Consider the following 22243-nt stretch of genomic DNA (forward strand, 5'->3'; position numbering starts at 1 on the left):
TCCAAAGACAGAGGAATGATAAAGATAACGTTCTAAGAAGTATACGCGGGTCCTGTGAATAGAGGCCGTGTCCATATGCATGTATGGTAAAGAGAGGTCGCATACAATTTCTGCAGCATGGTATTCTAAATACCATGGGTCTTTGCCATGGTATTCAACCATAGTAATGAGTGCGACAACGGATATTTGATTTTGTGAAAGAATACCATCGACATAACTACGCAATCAGCCTTAGGTATTGGCTAAAGCCTAAGTTATATAAGGAGATGGAGATCAAAGTGATAAGTGTGCATGATTTTGTTTATTAATGAATTGATTGATCTGAATAAGTGTGCACCCAGGAATGTGATGATGGATCACATCTCATAGATCTGAAATGATTACACATTGAAATATATGCTTATGGGTTGATGGATTTGTGATGAAGATGTTATGATATGTCTCTTTTACAGTATGTGCCTAGATTTGGGTTTGATTGATGATATGTTGCATAGAAAAGGTATTATTCAGTAGTTATAGATATATACACAGTTTTTCTTCAGAAAAATCGTGTACATACATGGATCGTATTTTGGGTAGTTGCGTATCAATTTTGCATAATGGGAAAATCTGTACGCGGGTATGCTTCTTGAAAGGCACATACATACACGGAAATGCCTTATAAGGGCCACGTACATATGCTAGGGTTTTGAGGTATATGATGTCTAATCAGTCTTGGTTTGTTTGTTGTTGTCGGTCAATGAAGTCTTCCATGATGATCTATGTTTGACAGTGCTGATTGATGTTGAACTGATTATGTTATGAATGATGCTTCTATGAGACGATCTATATTTGGTTCAGAGATCTATGACAAGGTCAGTATGCATTTCAGTTGTTGATTTCAGTAGTACAGTGATTCAGTTTCAGGGTTCAGTGTTTAGAGATCTGTAAGTGGGTTAGTCGAAGGGAAAACGTGTATATACATTGATATGTCTCTTAATAATAGCACATATATTCTGATATAAGGTTGACCAAGGTTTGAAGTGGCAGGATCTGGTTTCTGTGATGAACAATAGGTGGTTTGAAATTTTGATGAGGAGTTTACAATGAATTGAAATGATCTAGTTGCTTTCGTTGTTTGAGATTTGATATTTGGTTTAGTTAATGATTTGTTGATGAAGTTGGTTCAGTGATTTGATACAATGTTGGCTTCAATATTGTTGTCTGATATTTGGAATGGATCCAGTTTGAAATATTCTGAAAAGTGATCCACAAAGAACATAAGATAAGGGGGTTGTAGCTCCCTTCCCGTAGAAGCTAGAAAACGAGAGAAGGTTGTAGCTTTTTGTAGGTGGGTGCCTGGGTACTAGTATGAGTATCCACTGGTACAAGTATTGTAAGAAATTTCTCTTTATAATAAAGGAAGAAGTCAGAGACGACAACAACAATGGTTTTTTTCCCACATTGGGTTTCCACCTAAAAATCTTGGTGTTCGTGTGTTTCTTGTGTGTGATGATTTATTATGTTCTTACTGCACATGATTATTGTTTAATTAATGTTTATTGAAGTATTCATGTACTGGTTCAAGTTAAACAGATGATTAATCAACTCAAATAGTTAGTGAATTGGAAATACGCTACTTGTCTTCATGACCGTCACTTACGTACGCAGGTTTACTTCATAACAGTCATGTATAGAAATTTGAATGAGAAAAGAAAAGTTTAAGTAGTTTAAAATATTGATTCACCCCCCTCTCAATATTTTTCTATCACAAAATTCTCGAGCTCTGTGATTTTCCAGGTTGGTGCGATAGTTGGATGTATATATGCTTATCATTTGGCATCCATTCATGTATTTTTCTCTCTTTTAAGCTCACAAGAACTTGTCTAACCATGGGTTGAGCTACAGAAACACTGATTAGATATAGAATTTGTACATTTCTGTATCCATAGAGATGTTTTGATTAAATTTCACAAAGAAACTATATATTAGAAGTTATGATGAATGATACATTTTATTATGCCTGATCATGTTCTAGATGGCCTTATAGCTTGGAAATGTAGAAAACGTATATGTGAAAAAGATGGAGATGATCATAAAAGGGATGTCAAAAAGAGGGCAATTCAAGACCTTAACAAGAGCCATTGGCAAAGAGATCATGTGGATGTTGTTTTCCTATTGAGCTTGCGTGAAGAATTTATCAAATTGCCATCGTAACAACATATGAATGTTGTTGATTATAGGTGCACAGTGTGGCTATGATAGATCCATTTGAATTGAGACCTGAAGTTCATTCATAGAGAATCTTCAGTTTAAATGGAAATTGAATTTACTCAAGTAATATGTTGAGCGAACCACTAGATCATTTTCTTTCTAATGGTGTCATCACTTTGAGAGAAATTTCCTTCGGAGAAGGCATAAATGAACCCATCAGTCCATCTCCTGGTATAGGCACCACCATTGGGGTATGATTGGGCAGGTCACCATTCTATTGAGGAGAAGGTGCATTTGTATTGGTCACGTAATTATAAAAATAAACTTCGTCGCTTGCATTTCTTGCACCTCTTTGACGTGTTTTGGGTGTCTTCCATGTAGGTGCTTATGTACAAATACGACTACCTGGAAAACCTTTTTGCATCCAAAAATGCATGTTTTTCAGATGGAAGCTTCTCAACACAATTATGATCCAAAGAATCAGATATTGTTGCTCTAAAATGGTGGTAAATATCTCTACCAATGAAATAGAGAACAATGAATTTATTTCCACGGGATACCTAGTGTTTGGTTTTCAAAACCAAATGTAGACATTTGGCTCGTGTTATAAATCTTTCTTCATAGATCTATTAGACGCTAGTCTATGGTTTTATTTGTTTCTTTGTAAAATTAGTGAGTGAAATATATGAATAACCAATTAATGAAACAATATAGTATCTTTATAAAACAATATTCCCTACCATTCAATAATACCATAAGCGAAAAAATATCCCAGGTTAAAAAAACGCATTTATATGCCATAAAATCTTTCATTTCATTTTCTAAATAATTCTTGAATTAATAGGTAACTCCGCGAATGCTCATTGATAAAAAAGAAATTCAAAATCATAAAATTACGTTACTACTGAATCAACCTAATGGAAATAAACATGGGTAATGTGCCCTAGAATTTTGGGAAAATATTCTTATTTTAATAGTAACGGAATGCAATAAACCTTTACTTTGTACGCAATAATGTCTTTCATTTTAATTACTAAATAAACCTTTGTAGCACGCAATAAGGTCTTTCATTTTAATTAGTAAATGATTCTTAAATTATTTCAAACTTTTAAATTAATTTGTATGCAATAATGTCTTTCATTTTAATTACTAAATAAACCTTTGTAGCGCGCAATAAGGTCTTTCATTTTAATTAGTAAATGATTCTTAAATTATTTCAAACTTTTAAATTAATTAGAGGAATTGGTAACCCATAGATATAAAAATAATCTAAAACATCGGGACTATAAAAATTAAAAATCATGGTATTTAATCAACCATGGAAAAAAATGGCTAATGTGCCTTGGAGTTTACACAAACGGCCTACCATTTACACATATGGGTGTGCCTACGAATGCCACCCAGATGACATACTTTGTGATTTGTATCTGGCAGGGTTAAAGAGACAGAGGTTCAAGTACAGTCTGCATGACCAAATTCTATGTTTCACTGTTGGCAATGCTGAAGCCATCTGGGTATTTGTAGAGGTGGTAAAAAGCTCTCAGAATGTCGAAAGTATGCTTCTTGGAGGAGATAGGAACATTGCTGTCTGGTTTCAGAAACTCCTAATTTATTTCTTTCATCTTTTCCTCTATCATGCTCTTTATGAGATTGAGAGCATGTTCCTCTGTTGCTCCAGGGTTGTCCTTCATATAACACGATATAGACGAAGCTTCTTCACCACGGCTCCGCTCGGCCTGCATTCAATATCATCCAATTTCATTTCAACTCCAAATCCAAAACGAAAAACAGTTAACTGCGCTACTTTGTGTTTGATTTGAGATAGAAGCAATATAGAAGCTGCAATGCCAATTTACCTGGTAGCTGCACACGTCACCTCGTAGTCGAAGGATGGAAGATGCCGCGTCATTGAAACTGGATGGGAAATCAATCTCCTGCAGGACGTGAAGGGGGAGCGGAATATCCAACGTGAGAATGGGTTGCAGTGTGGCTACTCGATACCCAAAACTCACCTTCCCGTTCGCCAAATACTCCTCAAACGTGGGTATATAACCGCTGGACATCCACTTTGCTTCTTCCAGAATGTTGGGTATTTTTGATGGGGAAAATACCAAAAACCAAATAAACAAACACACAGAGGCAATGCTCTGTTTTTACTTTTCTCCAGGATCCTTTTGTGCACAGAAGACTTAAAAAAAATCACAGAGAGACAGAGTATTTCAACACCATAAAAGATTTCTGAGAAATTACTGGGTTAACTGCTGTAAATCTCTTTTTACATTCACTGCAGTGAAAACAACTTACTGCTGTAATAAAAGTTTACATAAGTTTACTGCTGTAAACAAAATTCACACAGACTTACAAAAAAAACTTCACCATTTTCTTTATACACTGTTTGTGCAAAAACCACACATGGTTTTCTTACAACTCCAAAAATTACATCACCTGGTTCTTATCTTTTTACACACTGCTGTGTGTTCAATACATACCACACATGGTTTTCGCTGCACCACCAAATCTTTTTGCTCCTGTGTACACTTACATATCTCCCATATATCAAAAAAAACACAAGCATATGTTATATGTTTCATTACAAAATGGTCAACGTAATTAAAACAAAATACAACATATTTTTACGAACATTAATACATGCCGTATATAAGAAACATATATAAAAATATGTATTAAAACGTGCCCATACTCATATTAAGAGGGCCACCTAAAACTTCGTACCACCATTAAATTCCAAGACATTTCTTCCACAGCGGTCAAACTCAAAAATCAAACACTCCACGCAATGGTTTTAATTTAATGCAAGTTCGTATGCAGCTCCAGGTGATCAACGGCGGAAAACATGAGAGCACATCCAATGGTGGACAACAATATCGGAAACACAACAAGTGCTGAACATTAACCTCCGAGAAAATGGCGTTGCGTTACGTCAGGACTGAACCACGTGTCAGCTCCACATTTTCTCGGGCCCTTGTGTACGAAAACCATTCTCTGCAGGTAGGCGGTCCGAGAAATCTTTAAACCGGTTTGTGGTTTTTGCTGGCGGTTTTGGGGAGCGTACGGCTGCGTTGAAATTAGATTTCAACACTCCCCTTTAATTTCAACAGCTGGGCATTCGGTCATACCGAGACACTTTCTCAAAAATTCAAAGCTCTTTTGATCAAGTGGCTTTGTCAAGATGTCTGCTACCTGTTCTTGAGTCCTGCAATGTTCTAGGACAATTTCTCCATTGTTCACTAATTCTCTGATGTAGTGAAACCTTGTATCAATGTGCTTCGTTCTCTTATGAAACACTGAATTCTTTGACAATGCAATAGCTGAGCTATTGTCACAAAAAATCACTGTCGCTTTTGCCTGCTCTTGGCCTAAGCTTCTCAACATTCTTCTCATCCACACTGCTTGACATGCTGCTGCTGTAGCTGCCACATATTCAGCCTCTGCTGTAGACAATGCTACAATGGACTGCTTCTTAGAAGCCCATGAAATGGCTCCTGAACCCATATTAAAAACATAACCGGAAGTGCTTTTCCGATCATCTACACTTCCAGCCCAATCGCTGTCTGTGTATCCAACCAAATCTGAATGTTCTGAGGCATGATACAAAATTCCAAACATTTTGGTGCCTTTGACATACCTCAAAATTCTCTTTGCTGCCTGCCAATGTGCCTCCTTTGGCCTCTCCATGAACCTGGAAATTAAACTAACAGCATACATTAAATCAGGCCTAGTAGCTGTTAAGTACATGAGACTGCCTACAATACTCTTGTACAAACTAGGATCAAAATCCTTGCTGCTGTCCTCTCTGCTGAGCTTTAATCCCATCACTGTGGGAGTGATTGCTGCCTTGCATTCTTCCATCTTAAATCTGCTCAAAATTTGATTTACATATCTTGCTTGAGATATAAAAATTCCTTTTTCATTTTGATCTACTTCTATGCCTAAGAAGTATCTCAACAAACCCATGTCAGTCATTTCAAATTCATCCTTCATGACTGATTTAAAGTTCTCAATAAGATAAGTATCATTTCCAGTGAAAATAACATCATCTACATACAAGACAACAATTAAAATTTTACCATCTTTTTCTTTGATGTAGACGGTGGGTTCTCCTTCACACTTGTCGAATTCATTATCCAATAGATATGAATCTATCCTGCTGTACCATGCTCTTGGCGCTTGCTTCAGCCCATAAAGAGCTTTCTTCAATTTGCACACTTTGTGCTCTTCACCTTTCTTCTCATATCCGAGAGGCTGTTCCACATAGACCTCTTCCTTTAACACTCCATTTAGGAATGCTAATTTCACATCCATTTGGTAGACTTTCCATTTGTTTTGTGCTGCTATGGACAGCACTGCTCTCACGGTTTCCATTCTTGCAACCGGGGCGAAAGTCTCCTCATAATCTCTTCCATACTGCTGCTTGTAGCCTTTGACAACCAGCCTTGCTTTATGTCTTTCAATCTTTCCTTGAGCATTGCTCTTGGTCTTGTAGACCCATTTCACACCAATGACTTCTTTGCCTTTTGGTAACTCAACCAAATCCCATGTTTTGTTTCTCTCTATGGCATTCATCTCCTCATCCATAGCTTCTATCCATTTCTTATCTTTAATAGCTTCTTCAAAATGAATAGGATCATCAACATGACAATACAAGGCAAATAAGGAATTCATTCCTTCTTCATAAATTTCACTTAGATTTCTAAACTTCTTACCTCGTTCACTTGGTGTGCAAGTGCTTGAAGATGCACTTGAATTTCCTCCTTGTGGTGTGCTTGGAGAAGCACTCTCATTGATCCTCAATGGTGTCCCTTGCTGTCCTTGTGTTGGCGCTGTTGTTTGGGGATGTATTTCAGCCACCTCCTCTTCATCTTCATCATGAGACAAACAGTTCTTGGCATTAACTGTTTTCTCTATGCTTCCATCCCAAGCTTCCTCTTCAATGAATTGAACATCCCTGCTGACAAAGAACTTCTTGGTAGATGGAATGTACAGCCTGTAGGCTTTGGATTCATCACTGTATCCAATGAAGATGCATTTCTCCCCTTTGCTGTCCAACTTCCTCCTTAGCTGATCTGGAATGTGTGCATAGGCCACACACCCAAAAACTCTCATGTGGGTGACTCCTTGCTTTCTCCCACTCCATGCCTCTTCTGGCACCTTGTTCATGACTGCTTTTGTAGGACACCTGTTCAAAATATACACTGCACAATTTACAGCTTCAGCCCAATACTCATTTGGCAAATGCTTTGCCTTCAACATGCTCCTTGCCATCTCCATGATGGTTCTGTTCTTCCTTTCAGCAACTCCATTTTGCTGTGGAGTGTACCTAGTTGTAAACTGTTTATGAATTCCATTTTCTCTACAAAATCTTAGGAATTCCTTGGAGATATACTCACCTCCTCTATCAGTTCTCAAAACTTTTATATGCAGCCCGCTTTGGTTTTCAACAAATGCCTTGAAATTTTGGAATTTCTCAAACACTTCACTTTTGTTTTTAAGGAAATATATCCAAGTCTTTCTTGTACAGTCATCAATGAATGTTAAGAAATATAGGCTGCCAGCTAATGATGGAGCTTGCATTGGTCCACACAAATCTGAGTGGATAATCTCTAAGGGTGCCTTTGCCCTTATACTTTTCCCTGATGGAAAACTCTCTCTATGTTGTTTTCCCAAAATGCAGCCTTCACATAGGCTGTCCGGTTTCTCTATCAATGGTAATCCTTTTACCATTCCTTTCCTGCTCAACAAGTTTAGACCTCCAAAATTTAGATGCCCGAATCTCAAGTGCCATAACCAGTTCTCATCCTTTGGCACGCTTTGGAAGGCCTCTTGGGTGACTGCTGCAATTTCACCTTTGTTCTTCAAGTCTGCCCTGATCCGGAGAGGGAACATCCTGTTCCTTGTCATCTTCACTTCAGCAATGCATCTCTTGCTGGGTGGTATATCCATGATGGTGCACACATCATTTACAAAGTAAACATTGTAACCCTTTTGGATAAGTTGTCCAACACTCAATAGATTACATCTCATTCCGGGGACATAGTAGACATCTGCTATGGTTTTCCTTTCTCCTTGTTTTGTAAATATTTTTACCTCCCCTTTTCCCATAACAGACACTTTACTATCAGTTCCTAGTGTGACCTCTGATTTCAAATTCTGATTTAAGGCTGAGAAGAGGGCAATGTTTCCTGTCATATGGTTGCTGCAACCTGAGTCTAAAAACCATATGTCTTCACTATGTGTTTCAGCCATGTTACAAGCTAACAGGACATTATTTTGACTGCTGTTTTCTCTTGTAACATTTGCATTTTGTCTACTACTCATATCATGTTGTTTCTTTCTACAATCACTTGCATAATGTCCATACTTTTTGCAATAATAGCATTGAACATTAGATTTATCATACCTTTGTCCTTGAGCATGATGTTGTCCTCCTTGTTGGCTGCTGCCTTGGCCTTGGTTCTGATTTGGATTGTTGCCTCTTCCTTGTGCATTTGATGAGTTGTTCCTTCCACCTCTATTCTGGCTTCTGCCTCTTCCTCTTTTGTTTCCTCTGCCTTGACCTCTGCCTCTTCCAAAGGACATCTGGGTCTTGAAGGCTTGCTCAAGAGATGAGTTTTCATTCCTACTCAACCTCTGTTCATGTGTTATCAGTGATGCATGTAGCTCATCAACTGAATAACTTGAGAGATCCTTTGTCTCTTCGATGGTGGTGACTATGGCATCAAACTTTGAGGGTAAGACCCTCAATATTTTCTCCACAATCCTTCTATCTTCAATAGTTTCTCCATGAGTTCTCATTTGTGTGATTACACCAATCACATGAGTGAAGAATGAGTCAATGTTATCTGACTCCTTCATGCACAGATTCTCAAAGTCCTTTCTCAGCAATTGTAGTTTTGTTGTCTTCACTCTCTCCATGCCTTGATAGGCTGTCTTAAGAGTTTGCCATGCTTCATTGGCTGTCTTAGCTGCTGCTAACCTTGGAAACATACTCTGGTCTACTGCTAGATACAACAACACACGTGCTTTTGAGTCCTTCTTCCTATTGTTCTTCAGCAGATCCTTCTCTCCCTGAGTTAATGCATTGAACTCAGTTTCATCTGCTGGTTCTTCAAAACCTTCTTCAACTATTTCCCATAAATCTTGGGAAGCAAGCAGGGCTGTCATAGTTATTGACCAGTAGTCATAGTTCTTCCCATTAAACTGTGGAAGCTGGGTGTTAAACAAACCCATACCAGTGCTTGTGCTGGCCATTCCTTGACTGTGTATTTAAAACACTGACTGTCTCTTCAATAACAAACAAGATAGTTATGAAGAATACCTGAATCCTTTGTTGTCTGAGTCTTCTGTCTGCCTGAGAAGTTTTGCTGCAGCTACAAACCTTCTCCCTTCAGCTTCTTTGTCACCTTCAAAGAGCCTAAGCCTGCTCTGATACCACTGTTGGGTATTTTTGATGGGGAAAATACCAAAAACCAAATAAACAAACACACAGAGGCAATGCTCTGTTTTTACTTTTCTCCAGGATCCTTTTGTGCACAGAAGACTTAAAAAAAAATCACAGAGAGACAGAGTATTTCAACACCATAAAAGATTTCTGAGAAATTACTGGGTTAACTGCTGTAAATCTCTTTTTACATTCACTGCAGTGAAAACAACTTACTGCTGTAATAAAAGTTTACATAAGTTTACTGCTGTAAACAAAATTCACACAGACTTACAAAAAAAACTTCACCATTTTCTTTATACACTGTTTGTGCAAAAACCACACATGGTTTTCTTACAACTCCAAAAATTACATCACCTGGTTCTTATCTTTTTACACACTGCTGTGTGTTCAATACATACCACACATGGTTTTCGCTGCACCACCAAATCTTTTCGCTCCTGTGTACACTTACATATCTCCCATATATCAAAAAAAACACAAGCATATGTTATATGTTTCATTACAAAATGGTCAACGTAATTAAAACAAAATACAACATATTTTTACGAACATTAATACATGCCGTATATAAGAAACATATATAAAAATATGTATTAAAACGTGCCCATACTCATATTAAGAGGGCCACCTAAAACTTCGTACCACCATTAAATTCCAAGACATTTCTTCCACAGCGGTCAAACTCAAAAATCAAACACTCCACGCAATGGTTTTAATTTAATGCAAGTTCGTATGCAGCTCCAGGTGATCAACGGCGGAAAACATGAGAGCACATCCAACGGTGGACAACAATATCGGAAATGCAACAAGTGCTGAACATTAACCTCCGAGAAAATGACGTTGCGTTACGTCAGGGCTGAACCACGTGTCAGCTCCACATTTTCTCGGGCCCTTGTGTACGAAAACCATTCTCTGCAGGTAGGCGGTCCGAGAAATCTTTAAACCGGTTTGTGGTTTTTGCTGGCGGTTTTGGGGAGCGTACGGCTGCGTTGAAATTAGATTTCAACACAGAAACGCATCAAATACGGCTTCCCACTGCGCACCAGTACAGTACATGCAAAGCGAATTAAGTTACTCTGAGTTTGGATGCCCCAATATTTTACAAACCTATGAACATTATGAGAAGAAAATAAATATATTTTTCACTGCAAATGTATGTATGGGTTAATATTTTCCATACCGTATTTCGAGCATAGGTGAGCGTATCTCGGCCTTGAGACTTCTCTGCCTCTCGAGCCATTTGATTAACGCAATGGTAAAACACCATATATATGCCTTTCATATATTCTGGAAGGCACTCCCTGGCCGACGGATCCCATCTGATTGATCATCATACGCACACACAGTTAGTTGCTAATTTTTATTGGATTAAACCATCGATCTAAGGAAGCTAATTAGTCATCACCACCTTTACCTCTTAATTGCGGCTGTGAAGAGTTCGAGCTCCTCCATCGTTCCGAAAGTGTCATAGATGTCGTCCAGAACTATTCCAAGATAATATGTTTTGGCAAAGCCCAATCTGAATGCTGAATGTTTGGGCTCAGTGGCAATGCAGGAGGCCAATGTGTAGAATTCCACGTGACGATGCCGAGTGAATGTCAGTTGAGAGAAACCTAAATCTTTCCACCATCTGCACACAAAATAATATAACATTTTGAATATGAGACCACTCAAATCCGAATTTGTCTGTAAAAAAAAAGACATGATAATCCCAGTGACAGCTGATCATTACCTGGAGAGCTGTTTTAACTCTTTTTGTTGTAAGGAGTGAAAGATATTGAACTCCAATTTTGCAAGTTCTAAAAGCTTCTCGGTCATGGTCGTCGTCCTGAAAAGGTGAATGCAAAGTGGAGTTAACATAAAATTCTTGTAATTTAGATGACTTTGATCAGATAAAACAAGCGCTGCATGCAACCGGTAGTCCCTGCCGGGGTCTGCCACAACAGAAGAATACAAACGCTCTGTGCAACATGTCTAGACTTTCTGTTTCGCTAAAAACCTGTCTTCGTCGAACAAACTTGCTACCTTACCTGAAAGATCTTGCTGTCTCCATGGCATTGAAAGATCTTGTTGTCTGCATCACACAATCGCATAATTCACTTAATCGAATTTCAAAGGAAATACAATTTTCATATTAATTTAATGCGTTCATAGAAGGCTATCACAAAGGCATCTTATTCCAGAACAGAGAAAACAATCACACAATCGCATAATTCACTTGAATGTGTAATAAAACAACGACCAGTGTGTTGGACAAGTTTAATTATTAAATACAAATTATATAATTTAATATTTCAAAATGAACATGGGTGTACTCTTCAAATGAAATAGAAAGAGTGATGAACTTTTATTTTTATATAAGTGTAATTATGGCGAATTAGATATATATTTTTTTATTTTGGAAATTTTATATAATATTTGTGATATATAATTTTTTTGTTATTTTTTAATAAGTAGTTTTTATTTATGTAGACTGAATATTTTAAATCTTTATATTACAAATCTTAATAAATGTAGTTTAATAATCCAGTTATTCCATATATTGTTGTATCAATTTAATATGTTATAGAAGTTGAATGTTTGGGGTATTGATCGTTTCATAAACTTAATCATTTAAGCACTCATGTTTCAGATCTAAACCAACTTTGCTCATTTACATAACAGTCACGCTTTCTAGGATAAAACAACTTCAGTGTGTAATTTTTTCTCTGGTGAATTTGGGAACTATTGATTCTGTCCTTGGAAGAGAACGCAGAGAAACTACAGCTCTTTCCCGTGAGGTCTTTATTCAGAAACGCTGGAGACTGTGATGCAGAGAAGTTAAAAGAATTAGATATTATGTGTATGCTATAGGCTTAAATGAACAATCATATAAAAGAGTCTGGCATATTGTAGATAAAAATGCACAGAGACAGCTAAAGAAATCAATGCTGCCCTTTCTTTTTCAAGAGCTTTCAATAGACTTTTCGAATAAGTTACAAAATTAAATAATCAATTCTGCATTATGAATATCAAATTCGTGTATTTTAGAATGAACAACGAATTCATTAACTTTTATTTCAGAATGAACAACGAAACTTTTAACTATATCATGTATTTCAGAAAGTTTAGTGTCAATGAAAAACTAATTAACTATATAGTATAATAGTCATTGTTACAATGTAGAAATATAAAACATACTTTTTAATTGTTATATATATATATATATATATATATATAATTTATTTGTGTAAAACAATAAATATATGGCGAAAACATTTGAATGACACGTGGGCTTGCATTTATGGCCAAAACATTTGAATGACATGTGGGCTTGGATGCAAGCCACATTCCCTGCATGACAAACCACCTTTTAAACAATAAATATATGCCATATAACGCAATTTGTAAATGATGTAACACAGTTTGTAAGCCTAATAGATGTTTATGTTTTATAAATATAACAAAAACGTCTATTACGCTTACAAACTGCCAACGACCACTAAAAACAAGTTAGTATAATCACATTTCTATCTTAAAATATTTTCCCATTTATTTTAGCAATCAAATGATTAGTGTTAAAAAATCAGTCCGCGTGGCTGTGTCGTCTTTGTTGTTCCTTTGGTATTTAGAGAACGGTCTGGTTCATTTCCAACGTTCTTTCCATTACCTGGCGAGTCGGTTCCCTGCCCTCTTCCTTTAGTCTTCGCACCCTTTTTTGAGCATGGTTTGCAATAGAAAACAAACAGCCTGGATAATTAATTCTTTACATCACTAACAATTTCCAATTGTGTTGCTTGCATAAAAATTAATGCAGATGGGTAAAAACCATGGATTAACTTTCATCACCCTAATCAATAGCATTTATGGTCTTTATTCATCATTTTAATTGATTGGATATGGATTCCAGATTCTGCTGTCTTATCCAGGAGAATCCGCTTAAAATCCATTGTGACTTGTGAGATAAGTGAGCACTATGACTTGTCTATTCCATTTGCCCACGCCTTTGGCCAGCCCTACTTTCTCTGCAACTATATTCCATTTGCTCAAGCCTTTGGCCAGTCCTGCCTTTGGCCAGTCCTACTTTCTCTGCAACTATATATATTTCTAATTCCTTGAATTTCTAAATAAAGTATTAATGAGGTTTTGAGATAAAAATAAACCATAAAAAAATAAGTTTTGCACACTTCCAAACATATTGAGAGAGATGGTCATTAAAAAAAAAATTCTAAACATCATATACCCCAAGATACCCTATAACAAATAAAATGCCCGTTAAATAATAACAATTTATGTAAAATTAACCATAATAATTTTAAGTCAATATGTAACGAGTGTTGCTGCATGGCAGCTTAATTGGAAGTGAAATATGCAAGGCTGAGCTACTGAAACAACAATATGGATTAACACTAGTGGTTGGTTAGCCCGGGCACGACTATCTCATTTACTTTTCTCTGATCCACCAACCCCAATTGGCACAGTGAGCAAAGGCTCTTCAACTTTGTTACGAGTTTCATAACCTCAAGACTTAATTGGAGAGGAATTTGATACTGAATGAAGTCAAGAATCTATTTCTCTAGCTGGTGGATTTGGGAAGCATATTTGAGTTTCTGGAAAACATTAAAACTGATGGCATTTTCGCACTTTTTCAATAAAACAATGTCATTTGAAGATGCTCCGAAACTGCTCATAGATGGGCTTTTGTTTCCTTCTGGGTTTTCATTGATCGGGCAAATGAAACTTTTACAGCCAATCAAATTTATTGTAAAATTTGTTGCATATATCCATTTTGTAAATAGACTATTTGCAAATAAACATATCTATCTTGTAAATGATGTAGTCTACTAGGCTGAGTGGGGAAAACATGACTAAGCAAACCAAATAATTTAACATATTTTTCTTTAAAGTTGGTCTGAATTTCGTTTCGACTTTCTTTGCTATGTTGGTAAATTTTCATGAACATTGGTTTTACCATGGAACTTGAGCACTCATATCGGTATATATGCTAAAATCTATAATAAAAAATTTACCAATTTCTAGGTTCGACTCAATATTTAAATGATACTAAAAAAATTTGGATGACATATGGGCTTGGATGCAAGCCACGTTCCCTGTTGCATGGAAAACCTGCTTAAACCATGAACGGCCACCTTTCAAAAGATTTGATAAAGCTACTATGAACCATATAAACCAGATAACCAAAACATTAGCACGTCAATAAGAGTAATTAATACGACATGCTAACAGAAACCTCCCGAAATGTTTGGGTGGGAATATTGCAGATAGGGAAAAAACCATGGATTTTACTTAGATTGATGCAACTCCTGAAAATTTCTCCACCGCCTTTGAATCGATCCAGGCTAACAATGACAAGGATCAAGTCACGTTGTTGTTTTTCTTGGCGGACAAAGATCCTATTTCAGATGCCTCAACTATTTTTCTTGGCGGACAAAGATCTTTTTTCAAGCCTCAGCTCGTATCCAGGTTCTCATTTCTAATTCCCTCAATCCCTTATGTAGTGAATTTATACAAAACCAGATATCGATAATGAAAATAACAGTAAAATTAGTTGTAAAGAAAGACCCTTCTAATTCCCTCAATCCCTTATGTAGTGAATTTATACAAAACCAGATATCGATAATGAAAATAACAGTAAAATTAGTTGTAAAGAAAGACCCAGAGCGTAATTTTTTGGACATTCAGAGATTGATATTTGAAATTATTGGAGATTGAAACCCTCAATTTTAAATTTATGAGTCTTTAGCTTCTGCAGTTGAAGATTTTGACTTAGTCGTTCCGAAAGGCCCCGCAAAGACAAACCTACCAATCTCTGCGACATAAAAGATTGCACATTTGCAAAAGGCATTCCAAGCCCTTCAAGACCAGAATTGAAAATTGCAAGCAAAGATCAAGTCGGTGCTGACCACTGAAGAAAGAAAGCTTGAGGAACAAATTCAGGTTGCAGACGAGTTGTATTTTCCTTGTTAATTCTGATACATGCTTTCATTCAAAACCATTAATAAAAAAATTCCTCTAAATACATGGCATTCAAAACCATTAGTAAACGTTAGTTCGGTGTCTATCCATAAACCCTTTTAGGAAGTGCTTTGGATACATTTAATAATAATACAATTTTACTGATATTTACCTGGTGTAGATTGACCCGTCCACTATCTTGCGGGTAGTAGTTCCTCGCTAAGAAAATGGTGGGATTAAGGGGGCGACAGACAACATTATGCAAAGGGGATCAGAAAGAAAATGGCAGAGAAGTTTATCAGCATTCCAAATTCTGATAAAGTCAGTGTAGATATATATAAAAAACAATAAGGCGAGATAGAGATAGATGGAGTAGCAGCTACGCAGGCCTTATATTCATATCCTTTTTGAAGTAAAAGAAATTTACAGATATTTTCAACTTTTCCAGGTATCTTAGTCCTAGATGCTTATTTTTATGATATTTTGAAAATTACTAAAATTTAATTATAAATTTTAATATTTAATTATTAGGGAACAAAATCAATTGAACGCACTGAATCTATAATACATATCATTATAAAATGCCAAATTTATATATTTTGTTGTGATTATGCAGAAACAGATACAGATATATATACATTTCGTTTTCACCGTTGGTACTTCCCAATCCAGAAATATTTAGACTCATAATCTTTTGCAAACAGAGACACTCGTCGGATCCCTTTTGATAGAAGCGAACACTAATATTTTAAAGTTTTCAGATAAACGATGACAATGAATAGAATGGGCATAGATTTAAGATTGTGAATCCTGTGAATAATTTAAGTATGCGCACCTGTGAATGATATGTTTGAGACTGCTTTGCAGCTTTGTTCAGACTTCAGAAGAAGCAGATTTCTCCAGACTTCTGAAGGAGCCAAGCTAATGCCTCCTGTAGCAAAATGCAAAAATGCTAATGCCTCCTGCAGCAAAATGAAAAAGGGGAAGGGAAAGACAGGTATGCCGACTGCCATATAGTATTTGAGAAGTATTTGAGAAATCTGCAAAAGGGCGAGCACGCTGCCATATAGCATTTAGAATTGAAGAACAACGGAAGACAAGTGGCCAACTGAAGACAAGTGGCTACTGCCATGCAAAATTCGTGTTGTGGATATGCTCTATTTAACCAATGTTTTATATCCCAAAACTACTTTTATGCAAAGTTTGAATTTGAAGGTCTTATTGCGAGGTTGCATAACTTACTGCATCGAAAAAATCCTGTATCGAAAAGGTCTTATTGCAAGGTTGAATAACTTACTACATCGAAAAAATCCTGTATCCAAAGTTTGAAAACCCTCATGCACATTTATTGAATGGTTGCAAACATTCTAGATTGGAAAAAAACTTTTAACCAAAGTTTGAAAAACCTCATGCTTGGAAACTTTGGATAAAGCTATTACACCGGATAATTCATTGTGGATAATTTTTCAAATGAAAAGTTTGGGTAAAAAGATTACACCGGAATTTCATTTTAACATCGGGGCACGTGAAGTGTGCAATAAGACCTCCAATTCGCAACTTTGGTTATAAATTTCTTACACCGATATTTGCAGACATAAACTTTGGTTAAACTTTGATAGTGCACAATTTTTTTTGGTCAAAGGACTGGGTAATGTATGGTCAACGATCGATCGATCGCTATTAGTCCTAGGCAGGGACTAATAATGGGCCTACTACAATATATAATATAAATATATTGTACGTACTTAATACAGGGACTAGTGTCCTTTCCAAAAACGTCCATGTAATTCCCTGCTTCCAATCTCAGAAAATTTGTGAGCCAACCATATTCAATAACGTATTCGATCTGCCAGCCACAGTATTGTTGCTATTAAAAAATCTAAAAGGCATACAATAAAATACTCTATTTTGTGAATTTGAATTGGTATCGCTGCCTCACCTCTCGTGAAAGACTATCATTGGAGGTCAGAACCGTTTTTAGGGCTTCTTGTAAATATGATGTACAGAATATTTGAGCCTCTTCCAGGACTTTCTCCCCAGGAAAGGCAACAAGGGAGGCCCTAAATAAACTGAGAATGCCTCTCATCTCTACCTCTGTCTCAGCATTGGTAGAGAGTAACCGTCGATTGTGGGGTGCGATACAGATCATTGTCCCTCTCTGGACTCTCGTCATACGTGAAATGATGGCTGAACCTTGGGCCTTACATGCGCGATCAGGACGGTGAGGTGGCAGAACAAATGGGACAGATTAATGACAAAGTGACGAGATGTGGGGATCATAAAATCCAAGTGAGGAGGGATAAAAGTCTCATTCATGCACTTGTCTTGTTTTGAAGCCTCATTCCTGGAGGTAAACGCAAGCTCTTGGTTCTCTATCCTCTGTCTGCAAGAACGGTTGGGAAGTTCTTCTCTAGAGATGTGATCGACCTCTGGTTCATGACAAGTGTAGTCGAGTATGTTGTTTTCCTTTTCTCCCCTCCTTAACCTCGGTCTATTCTATATTCGAATGTCTCCCACAAGTTTGTTGACCATACCTGCAAATTTATTATCATAAGAGAAAGAATTGATTGCTTGACAAGTGAGAAAGTTTATGTGGTTTCTTTTTATGTTGTGTCTGTTGTTTCTATGTCGGTGTCCATTCTCTATGGTATTCTACTACTTCGAATGGGAATGTATGGCAAAAATTGGGTTGGTTGTCTTATGTGGAAGGATTGTCCACTTGATGGTACTTGTTTTATTCTTGATTTGTTAGCCTTGAGCAATGAAGTGTCTTGTAACTCTCTATCTTTGCTTTTTTATGGTTATGGTGTGGTCCTCAATGGTATTTTTCTCAAGGAGCTAGTCTATGGCACCTCCCTTCTGAGGTGACAAACCATTTCTGGCTTCTTTGTGTCTAGTACCCCAATTGAGCACGAGGTGTTGGTTATCATCCAAGAGTGGCATCAATGGCCGCCCTTTTCAACTTGTAGTGTATGTGTATCGCTCGAGCCTAACACAAATTTCTTCTTGCTCTTTTTTTATGAAATTGTGTCAGGTTTTAATAATTTGTGTAACAACCTAGCCCACATGCAGTCATTCTGGTCCTGGATTGTGGCTCAGCTTGTTAGGTTGACATTTTGTAATTTTCTTGATTGGTGGTTATTCCATATGGCTCGTGCTTCCCTTGGTGCTATTACATATGGAAATGGGGGTCGGGTCGCAACAGAAAGCCAAGGAATCAGTGGACGTGGATCTTCCTCCACTCAGCCACCAAAGAGAAGTCGTCGCAAGTCAGATGTCGAGATTATTAATGATGCGGCCCAGGCATACAATATAGGTATCCCTACCCAGGGGAAACATATGATTTGAACATGGGAGGTAGAACTTAACCAACAAGTAGAGAACGAAGTGCAGATAGAAGATTGGTGAGTCCTTGTTCTAGATCCAGGCCACACTCTTGGTCGGCTTATAAAGTATAAACAAACGGTTCATCTTTACTAGTTGATGAAGAGTATTCTAGCCCAAGCTATTATGAACTCTACATGTTCCATTAAGTTTGATCCAGGTTTCCAGGAAATTCAGAAATAATTTCAACTGGTCAAATTACAAATCCAACAACAAAATGTTTTTCTTGGCCATATTGAGAAGCACATTATGTGCTTTCCTCAATCGGAACTACCAAGATCCAGTTCTAAGGACCCAGGCCCGGTGGAGTCCTCTGATGAGTAGTACTTGGTTAGAAATAATTATATAGTTTGTTAGGTGAAAACTAGTTTACAGACATTCATTCATGTAAGGCTCTCTTTGACAAAGCTAAGTTACTAAGATTTTGGATGGCATACAATGTGGTTTGATGGCCAACAGAGCTAGTTTCCCAATGGGCAGGTTGGGGCCACTGAATGTCTTTCATGGATGTAACCTGATTTTTGAAAATGAATGAATGAAAATGTCATACCAAGTTTATATATATATATATATATACAAAGGTTATAATTACTTTTTGGATATATTTAAACTCTTTATCCTAACAACTATTGAAAATATTCCCATAGAAATTAAATCAAGGTTTTAATAAAATTAAAAATGAGAATAATTATATATATACAGATGTGAAGTTTATATAATATAAATAATATTATTAAGAACTAGCATAGATTCATATTAACTAAGGATCCAAGCAATGAGAACAAGCAAAGTGACTAACAATAATTGAGGAAAGATAGCGCAAGACTATTTTAAATTTTTCATTATTGTATTTTATTTGACACGATTGATCCAACATATAGGTTTAACATTTAACAATCAGTTTAGTTTTTTTTTTTTTTAGATACTTTCTTAAACACAATACAATGGGATCAAATTTACAAGAAAGAGAGAGGGGGGAGAGAGAGCGGGGGAGAGAGATGGAGGGAAATAGTGACAGAGGTGGAGAGAGAGAGAGAGAGAGAGAGGTAATATATGGAGGGAGAGAGAGGAAGGAAGGGAAAGGGAGGAGGGGAGAGAGAGATGGTGTTGGAGGGGGAGAGAGAAGAAGGAAAGAGAACCGACATAGAGATAGAGGTGGAGAGGGAGAGGGAGTGAAAAGGGAGAGATGAAGTGAGAGTGAGGGACATGGGAGAGGAGGGAAGAGAGAGGAGACAAGAGAGATAGGGAGAGAAGGGGAAGAGAGAGGGAGACTCAAAGATGGTGGGGAGGGATATCATAACAGAGTTGGAGGTAGAGTGAGAGAGAGAGAGAGAGTGATGGGAAGGGGAAAGATAGAGAGAGGTGGGAGAGGAAGGAAGAGAGGGTGGACTCAAGGGAGAGAAGGACAGAGAGATATGGAATTGGAGGAGGGGAGAGGGGGAGGGAAGAAGAAAGAAATAGATGGAGAAAGTTGGACAAGGAGAGAGGGAGTGAAAAGGGAGAGATGGAGAGAGAGTAAGGGAGAGAGGCGAGTGGGAGGGAAGAGAGAGAGAGAGAGAGAGAGAGAAGGGGAAGAGAGAGAGAGAGAGAGAGGGATGGGCAAGAAAAGAGAGAGGGGCGGGGGAGAGAGGTAGTGGGGAAGAGAGAGAGGGGGAGAGAGAGAATGAGATAGGGAGGGATATAGACATAGAGATGAAGGGGGAGTGAGAGGGAATAAGAAAGAGACACATAGATACAAATATAAATATCATATATTATTATATAACCAACCTAGATCCATCTTAAACCTTGATCTATTAAGTTCCAAGAGGGATCAAATCTCTCAAGGTGAAAATCTTTCCTCAAGTTTTGAACTAAAAAAAGAGGTTTGCACCTCGAGAGATTTGACCCTCTCTTGACGCTTGATAGATCCGGGGTTAAGATGGATTTAGACTGGTATACAATTGATTCAACTCCATTATTCCAATTATTATTAGTTGTTTTATAAGGTAAATATTTCTTTCATTAATCATCAACTTTCAAATTCAAAGTGCTTATTTTGATCAAAGAAGGTCAAAATAGGGAGGCCTCCTTTAAAAAAAAATTATTGCAATTTTATTAAATTAATTTCATAATAAAAAAATCATTATTAAAAAATATTTTGTGCAATACTTGATCATAAAAAATATTTTTTTTATTAATTTTTTTTTTTTTTTTTTTATATAAAAGGTTAAATTTGTGATCAAACATTTTTATTGAAATATGAAATTGAAATTACAACATATACATATAGATGTGTGTACAATGTTTATATATATATTCTTTATTTTATAGCGATAATCCTATTATAATTATTAGTTGTGAATCAATAATTTTTTATTCATGGACTTGAGTTGATTTGTCATTTTTATATATTTAAGAAAAATTAAGTGATAGTAAGGGAGTAGGACTTCATTCATACTAAATGTTTTTAGGTTTTGAGTCATTCATATGTTTCCTTATGTCTTTATATTCAAGGAAGATGAACCTTTAGCTAAGCAAAAATAATTTTAAGTCATAGTACAAAAACAATAAAGAAGTTAAATTTGTACTTTGTTCAATATGTATTTTTCAATCAATTTTACTTAAAGTTTTGAAGCTATTTCCTAGAGTTTGTCATGAAATATGTAGCTTGTACAATAGTAGTGCCCAGAGCCGGAGCGTTTATTCACGATACTAAATTCATTTTATGCAATCAAAAATGCAATTTAAAAAAAAATTACAAAGTCACAATATTTTTTGTTTGCTAGGTTATGTGAGCATTGATCACTCGCACACCTAACCTCTAGTTTAAGTAGTGGTGACCCACTGCAGCTAAATTGTAGTGGTGACCTAGGGGCATCTAAGCCATCAAAAACACCCCGAATGCGAAGCTGTTAACATGGCCGGATTTTTGTCCATTGAGTTTCGAATAGATGACATTTGCACTAAAAAATGCATTAAGAGAATACATTGTCACCATTATTCTACCCATTAGACTAAAATATTACATAAAATTATATTGTATTGAAAAAACAATTTTTTAGTAACATTGTATAAAAAATATATTTGAAACTTGTGAATTCAACAAATTTCTGATAGTGTAAATTACATAACTGGAATTTATACTTTTACAAATTTATATTTATATATTATATTAAAATTAGATTTCATTAAATTTGAAGTTTCGTTTGAGAGGCCAATGGGATTTGAAAATCAGGCGTAAGTGCGGCGTCGGTCACGCAATTATTT

General features: G+C 36.6%; 1 pseudogene; it reads right to left on the minus strand.

Annotated features, from left to right (window-relative positions):
• Positions 1-3629: 3629 nt before the first annotated feature.
• Positions 3630-17783, minus strand: LOC149174255 ((E,E)-alpha-farnesene synthase-like; annotated as a pseudogene).
• Between the last annotated feature and the right edge of the window lie 4460 nt (positions 17784-22243).

This window comes from Pinus tabuliformis, chromosome 4_1, assembly GCF_031772625.1.
Source record: "Pinus tabuliformis cultivar Carrire ecotype Pingquan chromosome 4_1, CPIR1, whole genome shotgun sequence".
NCBI classification, from domain to species: domain Eukaryota; kingdom Viridiplantae; phylum Streptophyta; class Pinopsida; order Pinales; family Pinaceae; genus Pinus; species Pinus tabuliformis.